This window comes from Balearica regulorum, chromosome 6 (assembly GCF_011004875.1).
Source record: "Balearica regulorum gibbericeps isolate bBalReg1 chromosome 6, bBalReg1.pri, whole genome shotgun sequence".
NCBI classification, from domain to species: Eukaryota; Metazoa; Chordata; class Aves; order Gruiformes; family Gruidae; genus Balearica; species Balearica regulorum.
The window spans coordinates 10,370,425-10,383,608 of NC_046189.1; positions in this window are offsets into that span (position 1 = coordinate 10,370,425).

Consider the following 13,184-nt stretch of genomic DNA (forward strand, 5'->3'; position numbering starts at 1 on the left):
AAAGAAAGGGCTTGTTTTCCTTAGGTCAAAAGTATCCAGGGAGCCACTGTGTTAAGGTTTATGGAATTACACCAGAAATTAATTTGGTCTTCAGTGTTTGGAGCATAAACAATGGCATTATAAGTGTGTTCAGACCTCTCTGGTCTTAATGAACTGATCAGATTATTCTATTCACAGGCTTCACAATGATGAGGATCATTAAGTATTGTCAAAAGATTCAGCACATAACATTCATAACACTGAAGCTTTGCTGCAGTATCCTAATGTAAAGGCTGATAAATTAAACAGCCTCAGAATTCTCATTAAGTATGTCAAGCTGAATTGCTGTGTGTTTTGCCTTAGCTAATGGTTTGGATGACCAACAGCAATTCACAATTGAACTGAGGGTGTAATAAAATCATCTTAAGGTAGCTGAATGAGTGTTTAGAAAGGTACCAAGAAGTAAAAAGCTGTTAAAGTTTGAAATGGGCTGCTCCATATTATAAAATGTAAATATTTCTAAAGGAAAGTTTCTTTCATCTACCTATAAAAGAGACTCAAGTGAGAAAAATGTATTTCCAATGACTAATTAAAAGAATGAAGGTAATTCTTTCTTGATTACAGTTAACTATGATTCACGCTGCTTGTCTTCTACTGTTTCAGGCACTGAACCCAGGCCCAAAACGTCTCATTACTGGTTTGTCCCTTCGGGTAAATTTAGACATCACCAGGCATGATCTGTGTTCGCCTTTTCCAAGCAAAGCCTCTCATCCTTCATGTCTGCTGTTAATGTTTTCCCCTCTTTTTCCCTTTTGAAAAGAAAACTACTTTGTGGTTTACAAGTCCCATCTCCATACACAACAGAAACAATGAAAATACCAACAATACAGCAGCAACCATAACAGCATTATTGCTCTCTGCTCTCCCTACAAAAGGCCTAGACCAGTTTTCAGCCCTGCTAAGCCTCCTCTGAGATACCCAGTCTGGTTTTACTGAGAACAGTTGAGACTGAAGACTGAACTTTAGCCCTCACTGTTAATGAAGCTTTAAATACATTTAGTCAAGATGGAGATGATCCTATTAAGTATTTATCTGTGCACTACTATAGTTTTAAGTCTTACAAACCTTTCCCACTGTATTTAATGATCTTACTAAATCCTTGAAACAGATACTATTATAACTTTGCTTATATTTGTAGATACTGAAAGCCATTATATAATTTTAAGTGACAATTCATTTTCCTTTGAAGGAAGGTATATAAAAGATGAAGAAAAAGTAGAGTTGCATTTATGACAAGCTTTTTTTTTGTCCTGTGTGTGAGACCTCTCCCTGTAATAATTAAACCATGACAAGTTGCTAGTTGTGGAACAGTATAATTCAACAAGTTTTAGACCAACTTGAGTTCTTTAGCTATGTGTATTCATTGCCACATACTTAGAGGTGCAAGGACTTCCTTCTAAAGCAATTGTGTTAACTTCTACTCTGAAGTTATTAAAACAAATTGTTCTGTTTATGGTTTTGGTGGATTGAGAGTATGCGTATAAAAGTATGGACTGCCTTTTATGCAAATTTTGTGATTATTTTTGTCTAACACCTCAATAGTTGAAGACAGATCCCCTCCTTCTTTATTCCTCCATTACAGCCACATGGCTGGGTATTGACACACCACAACATTTTAAAATATTTCAAATGCTTGTCTTAATCACATTTAATTAAAATTGGTAATTAATTTTCTTGCAAAGTTTTTAATGTAGATTTCAGTTCTCACTGTATAGGTCTGACCCTCCTCCTAGCATTGTTTGTACTCTGGTTTAAGGCAATACATCAACATGTGCTTTGGAATAGGGGTGTGTTGAGTGGCTTTGATCTATTTTCTGTGTACTCCAGAAGTGTTTAGTTAGTACAGTGGATCTTCAGGAACCATGACAATTTTGCAACTGATGTAGTCTGTAAGCATATTAACATTCACATGAATAAAAACAGTTCCTTGAGGCCACAGTTCCTTCCCTACAGTATTCCTAAAGTACAGCCATTCTGTATGATGGCGTGGAGACATACTCTGGCTCAAAGTTACAAGCCACCTTTTCAAAAGCTTTCAAAACTAGAGAAGGCACTGACATGCTATAATCTAGAATGGGACAGAATATACAATCTGGCATATAATTTCCTTCAGCACATATACAGATATATTTTTTCAAAGCAAAATACCACAAGGTATCCCTGCAATACAAAGTCTAGTTAATGGCCTTTTCACTGTGTTTCAGAATAATTAAAAACATTACTGCCAGTGACAATTACTTTGAACTTTATTAAATCTTGTGAAGAACTCATCCCTATCAGTTTGAGTGCTGGGAGGATTGCTCAATGCAATACCTTTTAGCTCTCATCTCAGGAGCTCTGCAGACTGTCCCCATGCTGACCTTACTGACAGTTGTAAAAAAAATTGCTGTATATGAAATGTAGATTTTTCTGGTTAATGGCATGGGTGATCTTCAACTACATGGTTGACCTTTAACTCCTACAGTGCTGAGGATATTCTGCATTAGACTTTCCCCAATTTGTTGCACACGTACGTCTGCTGAGTGTTAAAAATTCAACCCACAGAAAACTAAAGCCTTGTAGGAAAAGCATGTAGGGACCCCCAAGTTGCAGGGACAGAACTCTTCAGAGACCTCAGTTGTACTCTGGCCTGGGCTCTTGGAAGTCCACTCTAAACACTGTAGAAGCACTTGACTACAAGATACAGGTAAAGCTGAACTCTGAAAACATTTCTAATATTCAGCTCAAATTCTGACTGAAGCTCCATAAGATGCCAGGGTCTTTAAAAAACCTTCAAACATGTCCTTTCATTTAAGGACAGCTGAAAACAGTAGCCATCCTGGTACTAGACCCATATAATCCAAAAAAGGTCTCAAAGTTAGCTCAACTGACTCAGCACTGACAGTAGAGCTACTCTAGCAACATTCCTCAGGCATGAAGAGAGAGTTTCCAATAGGGAATGTTAACAAATCATTGATGGCAATAATCTTTTAAAAGGTATCCTCAAGAGCTTGTCTTTGCCATTAGTAACATATATTTGTACATTGTACAAAGATAAGCCAACCTGAAACTTCTGAATTACACAAACATCCTAAAATTGCATTTACATTCAAATAATCAAATGCATATAATTTTGAAAATTAACATATTTTTCACCTGTCTAAAATGTGACCTCTCTGGTAAAGTGTGTTACTGTTTTTCTCTTTCAAGAAACTGATCCCAAGTTACCAATTGTTTCACATAGATGGAACACAGTGGGCGTTCTTATATCATCTTCTTAAACTAAGATAGTCCCCAAATGCTCACATCACATGGGAATAGACAAGTCAAAATTTTGCAATGAGAAAGTCCATTGTTTAAGGATTGAGTGCATTTCCTGATTATGCTGCATTTCAATATTTGGATGGGTACCAAGTATTAAGACCTTTGTCTTCAGTATAGACTTGTGAAATCTCAATGAGTTTTTAAATCTGCAGATAACAAAGCTTGTAGGGACTACAAATAAGCTGGAGGACAAGCTAGGAATTCAAATGAACTTAAGCAAATGAAAAGCATAGGATGTTTATTCAGTGGGGACAAAGGCAAGGTTCTGCACCTAAGCATGAATAATTAGTTATGCAAATGTAGGACATGGATCAAGTAGTTAGCAGTTTTACAGAAAAGGATGTGAGGTTTGCTACGCATCAATGATGAACATGAGTCAACAATGTTACACTGCTGAGTAAAAGCCAAATACCCCCCTCAGACAGAACTGATAAAGCTTTGGCTGGAGCATGCTGTCTGGTTCTTAGCTTTGATTTCCAAGAAACATGGACAAAGTGTACAGAATAAAACAAGGGCAATCAAACAGCCAGGGTTTATTACTTATGAAGACCAACAGAAATACGTGAAATTGTTTAGCTCAGAAAATAAGGCAAATTATGATGGTATATACATATGCAAAAGTATTTTGTAAACCAGAAGTGATTAACATGTCTGTATCTGGTCTATAGGGTAAGAAAAAACTTAAACTGCAATAATAGATTTATTTTCTGGAGAGGAAACTGAATCTTTATTTCAGCTCTTCACTTTCTTTACCAACAGGAATGATATGGACATCACCTCTAACATGAAATCTGTTAGGAATAAAGAAAATGTCACAGATCCTGCCATTGTACTTATTAAAGTCCCTTTCAGTATTGTGTCTACTAAAACCCTAGTAAGTACACATTTATACATGGACTGAGAAGTAGAGAGTAAGGGCAATGAAAACACCTTGAGAAATCTTCTCATGTAACTTTTTTCATTTTCCTTAATCATGGCAGAAGCATACAGGAAGGATATAACTGGTTCAAGTTTCTATTATTTGGTGTTAGAGGAAGAACACATCTGACTTAACGAGTTTGGGTTGACATACTACATTTGGTTCTTCTGCCTTCAAAAGCACACTAAAAATTATATCTATCAATTTAGTCAAAGCAATCTGACACTCAGCTAGTGCTTTATTCCCATGAACAGTGTTTAGCATGCCTCCTCTTGAGTAAGGCAGGCACATGCCTTTGGAGTATGGAACAGAAGTAGTGCTTTTAAAGGGGTAATCCTCTACTAAGGGAGCAATGCATTACCATTTCCAGTAATTAAGAGAAAGAGAAGCCTTGGGTAAAACACAGTGCAATGACTCCAAATGGACAAAACAAATGAGACAGGAACAGTAAAGAATTTCTCCAGACTTGCTTTACAAAGAACACATTCTCTAGTTTTTTGGTTTGGGGTTTGGCTGGTTGGGGTTTTGTTTTGGGGGGTGGGGGGTGGAGAGCAGTGGAGAGGGGGTGGTGTTTGTTGGGGTTTTGAGGTGGGTTTGGGGTTTTTTTGTTTAAACAATCAAGGTGAATATAGTGTCCACAGTGTGTTGACCCATCACACCACATAATTCAGTGGATTACATTACAAGTCAGATATTCTTCTGCAAGGCAGAAACTCTGTAGAGATGTTACGGACAGCGGAGGACAGTAAGTTATGGGAATAAGTGGTAGAGTTATGCCATTCCATATTTCAATAAAAGTGGTTGCTTTCTAGGACTATAGCAGGTAGTAAATGCAGGAGCCAGAAAGACCCAGAGGTTTAAGAAACATGTAAAATCCAAAGACTTAAGTCTTTTTTTTATAGTACATAAGCCATCCAGAAAAGGGTTTTAGCTGCCTCATGAAAGGATCATTCTAGAGCAGAAGTAATCTGTCAGAGGTAAATTTCACAACTGACAAGTGAAGCCAAACATAAACAAGCCTTTAGAGTTAACATCAAACAGAACTTAGAGTTACATTTATTTATAAACCAGAAATACACAGAGCTGCATTTCAATAGTAAGGGATTGTTGTGCACAGATGGTCTGTGGTGCTGCAGCAGTATCTGTATTTGCTATCACAGTTTTAAAAAAGCACCTGTGTTATTGTTTTGAATCTAATCTTTCCCATCATCTAAATTCTCTGATCTAAACACATTCAGAATCTTTTGAGAAAAATCATCACCCAGACCGGTCAAAGGCCTCATACAGCAAACGGAACAGGAAGAAGAAACAACTCAAAAGATAGTGCCAGGCAGCCAGCTACTAATATTCATATAGTATTTTCTTGGCTATAGTGTTTTGTAAATTAAATTTCTGAAGGGAGTTTGTATGTGTAAACACAGCAAGCAATACTTAGGCAATGCATAAGCAAATTCACTTGAACAGTTCTACCACATGGTGTTATTTAGAAATCTGTGAGGCTTTTAGAAATTCAAAATTTCATTCTTCAAGAGAGCCTTAATTCCTGTGGCCCTGAACTTTCATAATGTCAAATTTCAGGATACCTATTGGCAAAAATAACAACATTGTTTCAGATAAAATGTAATTTATTGTTGAGAACAGCTAGACAGAGATTATACTTCCAGACATATGCTCTTCTTGCTACATGTGCTTAATTCCTCTCAGCACTAAAGGGTATTATTTGCATGTTTCAGAACAGACTATATGCCTTTCAACTTTACTGTAATATGCAGGTTCCATTTAAAAAATGAGTGGGTGTTAAATACAAGAGCAATGTACACAGTACTTAAGATTACTTAATGATACAAATAATATGACCGCACCATGCCATGAGGGTTCAAAGCACGGCTGAAGGAGATTTAAGTCAGCAGCAGCCTCCAACAGATACCATTTGTAAGGCTATCAAAATGTTTGTTCTTAACTCACTTGTGTTTGTTACTTTGCCTTAATATAAAAGCCAGTCTTAGCTGTACACATCGTTCTCCTGCACTAGGACTTACCAAAAATCATACAGTACAAAGAAATAAATGACATCAGCAACATCTCTATGCTTTAAAAATGTCTAAGTCTGTGTTATAAATACATAAAGTGTTTACATCTTGCTCTGAAGAATTAATTTATGACAGGAAGCCAGTATTGCTATGTTTTTTCTTCATATTAGTCACTAATTTTATATAGCCTTGGACAAGTCACTCAGCATTTATGTCTCAGTTCATCTCTGATGGATGTGAGGTTTAACTGATGCTTACTCACTCCTCAGAGCAGAGACTAACATAAAAATGCAAACTGTTTCCTTAGGTCATACAACTGATACACTAAAGATTAGATACAAAGTTGTGGTAGTATTAAACACAAGGAATAGGTACAGGAATGAGAAAATACAGGATATAAGAATAGCAATCACATATTCAAGGCCCTCATCAATTTTGGCTTCAATACTGACTGTAGGAGAGAAGCCAGCAAAATATTTTACTAATTTAAGTCCTAGTCATCTCAGATGAATCCGCAAGAACATTTATACCCATGGCACTCCAGTGCTGACCAACAGAGATGTTTTAGAGTGACTCTGTAGGAGAGGGAGCAACATCCCCCGCCTCTGGGCAAGCCTGTGGTGGGCTGACCTTGGCTGGCTGCCAGGCACCCCCACCCACTCACTCCCTTCTTAACTGAACTTATTGCCAATTAAAATAGAACTGGAGAGTAAGCAGCACAGACAAAATTAAAACCACCTTTCTCCCCTGCCTTATCCCAGGCTTAACTCCATTCTCCACTCACCTCCTTCCCTGAGCAGTGCTGGGGCATTGGGGTGAGGGTCAGCACACAGCAGCATCTCTCTGCAGCTTTCTCCTGCTCCAACATGGAGCCTCTCCACAGGCCACTGATCCTTCAGGATAAACCTGCTCCTGCCCAGGCTGCTCTCCACAGGCCACAGTTCCTGTCAGGAACCTGCACTGCACAGGCTCCTCACCACAGGGCACTCTGCTGCAACACCCCCTTCTCCTCTCAGCTAGGTGCTCACAGAGCTTCTCCTCACACTGTTATCTACCCTCCTCACACCCTGAAGACTGGTTTTGCCCTTCCTTAAATAGGTTTCTCCTGAGGTGCCACACCTGTGGCTGAGGGGCACAGCCGGCCCTGCAGCGAGGCCCCTGGGGAGCCAGCTGTGTCTGGTGCGGTGTTAACCTGAACTGCTGACTCGAATCCCAACAGCAATCTTGGTAATTTTAAAACTGGGGACCTCATCCAAACTAGTGGCCTCGGGTGCTACGTGTGGTGTTTTCCATGGCACCCGCAGAAGGCGGGAGGTTCCCTCTCCTGCCTGCACGCTGCCCCAGCAAGCGGCCCCTTGGCCTAAACTGCGCTGCGACAAAAATCGCTCTTAAATCATGGCATTAATGCTTTCCAGCTAATTAGGGTGTTTCTCCTTCCTCGCTTCAAACTGAAGCCCTAGACGTGATCCCGAGGTTACTTGCTGAGGAGGAAGGAGCCGTGGATATCGATGTACCGTTTAGCAAGCGATGACAGCGATCCAATGCCTTTCTGGGATGCGGTCTCACTACATTTTTATTCCAAAAATTCAATGTCCCTTTGATGCCTATCCAAACTAGCAATTAGTTGTCAAAGCACAGCTAAAATGGCAAAATAAAACCTGTAGATTTAATCAGCATTTCCAAGGTAGCTGAAATTACGCTGCTTAATGGCTGGAATGGGTTGCAATAAAAATGAGTTGACTGTGTATCCCCAAAAATTGATTCCTGGAAGAACAGTCAAACACAATAGCTTCAGGAAATAACATTAAAAAATATTAAACCCCAGGTCTCTCAGTTGCCTTAAAACACGGCCATAAAATCTAAATCTCTTCAGGAGTATACCAAATTTAGCCATAGATGTAGCTGGAAAAAATAAATTGAGAAAAAGGGAGATTTTGTTTGGAATAAATCTTCAGAACAGCCTAGCTGACTGACTTTTCATAATGACAACTATTTCTGGGGAAAAAATGTTAACTCTCCCAGGTGCTTTGGATGTTTGGGTTTTGGGTTTTTTTGTGAAATATCTCATTGTTTTCATTTTACATCCACAGACAATAGTGCTCATCAGGACAACGTATACACAAAAGGAAAAAAAAAATATTTTAAAATGGTGGGATCCACTTCATTGAGAAGTGGGACAGAAATGTCCTTGAGGTGGTGCTCTGATGAATGCTGGAAGTTTAGACGTGATGTTAAAGCTGGACTGTTGCCATCATTCCAGATATGATGGCCTTAAATTGGACATGAAGTATCCAACACACATTTGGAAGATAAAACTATTTGATAAACAAGGCTGTTGTGTCTAGGTTACCACAGACACCAATTTCCCAACATCTCAAGAAGTGTGTGCAGATCATGTTTACAACTTTTTGGGGTGAAATACTGTGCTACCCGTGTTTACTTTTGGAGACTTTTGCAGTTTGACAATTAAGCTTTTTATATGTCTCAATATGTTGTGATTTTTATACAAGGTATTTGTAAAAAAATAATGATGGAAACTGGTACTCTTTTTGCAGATCTGCTTCTGGATAATGACATAGAAAATACTTCCATTGTGCAAACTAATCTTTTGGAGTGATGTGACAAACTGATGTTAACTGTCTTGCTGTCACAATTGAAAGCAATATCTCATTTTTCTTTAACTTTTGTAAGTACTTAAATCTATCATTATATTTAAAAAGCAAAGTAAATAGAAAAATAAACTTTATTAGCTTTACCTGCATGTTCATTTTACATTGATAATACTTGAACACCACATTCCTCACAAATTACAAGCTCGGTGGACTTGTGCTGCCAGACCTCCTTGTCTCCAGGCTGTACTGCTGCCTCACGTCCGGCTTCTTCTCCGCAGGTGCCTTCCTGCAGAGATGCCCTGTGGCCACGCTGGGTTGATGCACAGGGTTATTCCAGCCCTGGGGCATTTGCCCTTGTTGAACTTGGGGAGGTTCCTGCTACTGCACTCCTCTAAGATTGCTGATGTCCCTGTGAAGGTCAGTCTTTGCCATCCATTGTAGAGACCATCCCCCTTCATTTTCAAATCATCCACATGCTGCACACGAGGGTATTTTATTCCATCATACAGGCCACTAATGGAAATGTTTGTTACGCATCTGATTTCAGGGACAGAAGTCTGAATGCAGGATTTATGCAGGGTTCACTGTTTAACTTGAGGAATAAGTTTATTACGCTTTCTGCAGCAAGGAACTATGTCATAAACTCATGGTACAGATAGGTAGCAACTGAACAGGATTACAGTGGATGAAACCATCATAGAAAGTGAAACACTTTTTTTTTGTGAAATATATGAAAAAAATCAACAAAATTTCGATATGTTGCTTTAGGAAATATGAAACTTTTATAAAGCATGATAGATTATTCACAATTTGTAAAGGCTAGTGATAGAAAAATGTCCGGTGTTCAAAATCTGAAGCCCCGGGAGAAACAGGTTCACATTTTGTCATTGTCTGCGTGATAAAAAAGGACAAGTGCAATAACAGTACAGCAGATATTAGGGTTTTCACAGTTAGCAGCCTGCCTGTCACACCCCTCATTATCTTGCTTGCATACAGATGGCTTTCACAGTATTTTTCCCAAGTATCCTGCAATACCGAAATGCATTCTATAAAATGATTTACCATATGTTTATAAATATTATGTACATAATCGTTACATCTTGGCTGAAAGAGAGGGACATTTGCATATAGAAGCTCTCATCTCTCTCTAATGGACAATATTATATATATACATACACACCTTACAATTAATTATAAGTGAGGATCACTACTGGGAGAAGAATTAAAGACAGTTGGTTCAGCACAGTCTGACAGGCTTCATGTAGATCCACTGAACTACCTGAACACATTTTGAAAAGTCAGTAAATGTAGTGTGGATACATACCTTGCTGCTACAAATACATATCCAGTCACTTATCTCTTTCATCCCAAATTAATGTTTTGGGAATAGTACAAGTACTATGACAGGGACTTTGAATCAAATACTGGTATCAAAACAGTAAAAATGAAATAAATATTTCAGCAAATGCCAAGTCTAAGGCCTGCCATGACAAGAACTTTAGGAAATATTGGGAACAGCTACCCATCAAGAGAATTGTTCTTAAAGGCATGCTTAGTGAGAGATGCGGGCTAAAGTGCTGAGCTACCAGTGACCTAAGAGTGACTTTACTCATGAATTGTGAGAGAGGGATCAATGAGAGGAAATTAAAAACTGACGGGCCAGCAAGAACCATGGATGCAGAATGGATTGCAAGACGTGGAGCAGGCAGATGCAAGCAAGGCAGTTTTATCACTGCTCCTGCCCTGGCTGCCCACCTGCCAGCTGATCTCTGCTCTAACACACAGACCACACCGCAGTTGAATTACCTGGTTTGTGCTTGGCAAAGAGAGTGGCTAGAAATCTGGCAATAGCTTGTTACGCCTGTTGTTTCTTTACACTTTCATGCCACTGTTTACCATTACTGTTGCATTTACTACTGGCTCCCTCAAGAAATATGCATAGTTAGATCTGCATTAGTATTTTTCTACTCTTTGTAAAAACCTCCCTGCTCTTCTTTTGGGTAAATTTGCAAATCAAAGTTAGAAATATCCCATTAGCAACCTGTTTACATTTATATTTTGCATATTCTTAATGATTGGAAAGATTGTCCAGAAAGGCACTGAACCTTGCTCTTAGACTAAAAAAAGAGGTCATGCCCATATATTTTGCTGCTGCTTCTTCGAATGGTTAATCACCTTCAGCTAAATATCCTCAAAACTGCTGAATATGAATTTGTTGTTATCTTTGGTTCTAGTTGTTCCCCTTCCTACTAACTCACAGAATTTTCTATTGTAAACAAGTCACATCTTTGTTTTGATCTCTGTTTAGGTTTTTTCTCTAAAGGACTTTTGTTCTCTCAGTCCACACAACATGATGGTGACTCTCTGTGCAACCCGTTATTTTCTTTCCCGGCATGTGTTCTGTAGTAGCCGTTAACTCTGCATTGAGGGATGTCCCAGACTGGAGGTGCTGAATTACTAATGCACATGTAGGCATTCAGAAAATGTACTCCATGAATCTCAAATAGTATCTAATTTGACATTATGGCCCATTCAGCCTGCAGTTAGCCTTAGGTAACAATCAGTCCACAGTCGTATTGTGCTAAGAATCATACAACCACTTTGTTAGATTCACTTTCTGAAAAGCTGTTGTTCCAGTCTAACACGTAAGCCTGAAAGTAACATCATCGTGTTGGAAATTTCTCAGTAACTACAAATCCTCTAGAAATAAACTAATAGATATGTCACTTAACAAACAAGACCCTTTCTGATTGCTGCATGTCTGTAAGTCATCAAAATGGAATTTTAGCTGTGTTCATCTAATATGGAAATGCAAGTACAATATAACCACCTTTCATCAATACATCAGTCCACATCTTGAGAACCGTTTCAGGGGAATTCATGGCAGAGATGTGTGTGCTGAAAATGGTTACAGCAACCACTGTTAATCAGTCATTTAAAAAAAAAAAAAAAAAAAAAAAAGACTTTCACAGACATTTTGTGAACAGCACAAGAAGCCAGACATTCTAGGATAAATTATTCAAGCTGTCATTTACTTCCTTACACATGTTCTGCAGAAACTTCCATGGCGTTTCAGATGAGATGCTGCAAGAAAGGACACTGCCTTTGCTCCTGCTCCTGAATTCTGTTTGAAGCCTGCAAAGTGCATGGATGCCTGCGCCACACAGACACCTCTAGGAAATGGTTTGGACATGGATTTTACAGCCTGTATGTACTAAAATGCATGGGTACCTGTTCTACACTTGTAAGGATAAAAAAAGCAGGAAGAAACCCCACCTACTTAATTAAAAATAAAATGTCTCACTAATGCAGCATCGCTTTTAGTTTTTTCTCTCTAATTTAGTAATTACAGGAATCATCACGCCCTAAACTGACTCTTCTGAACATCAGACTCCTTGTTGTGTGGAGTGGTTTGACATTAAAATACATTCATTGACTAGCTGCAACGCTGAGACACCGCACACTATTCCCCATGTATCTTTGTTTAGTGGTTCTGCACAACAGATGGAATTTTATGTCATGCAGCATTAGGCTACTGTTAAATTTTAATTTCAATTAATGGTCTTTATACTCTTTCTTTATGCACACCAGGGATATTTTAGGCATCCATTTCCCTTCTAATTAGCTTTTATTGCTGAATTCATTCTGAATCTCTGGAAGTCATTAGATTCTCAAACATTCACAGCTGAATTTACTTACTCTCTAATAAAATTAATTAGCCCCTCACAAAAAATGGCTAAATTTGGTCTACCTCTATACATATAGGTAAGTACTGAATGTCTGTAGTTTCTATATATCCTTTTCTGGTACAGTCACTTTTTCTTAATATTGAGTTTTATCCTTGTTATTAACATCACTGTTTTTCAGGTTGATGCTTTGCCTACTTGACTTAAAATGAAACCTGTTTCAAGGGGTTTGACTCCTAGATTATGGCACAGTATCACACACTAATTTCTGTCAAAAAGCTGTTACGTATTATGAATTTCCTTAGAATATTGTGTTCCCTGTAAAACTGCACAGACCCTTAGAGCCTAAGGCATAGGTAATTTCCCCAAATACTGCTTGAGAAACTCAGATGATGTAGGCTGATAAGTTGCATCAAGTATAAAAACTTTTAATTGGTCTGTTTGAAAGAAGAGAAACAACCAAGGTAATGGGAGGATGAAAGAAGTCAAAATCTTCTTTTTTTTTTGTTTTTTGTGGGGTTTTTTTGGTTGTTTTTTTTTTTTTGCCAGTGATTTACTAGAAGAAAGGGTCAGACATTTTCATCCTTCTGGGAAA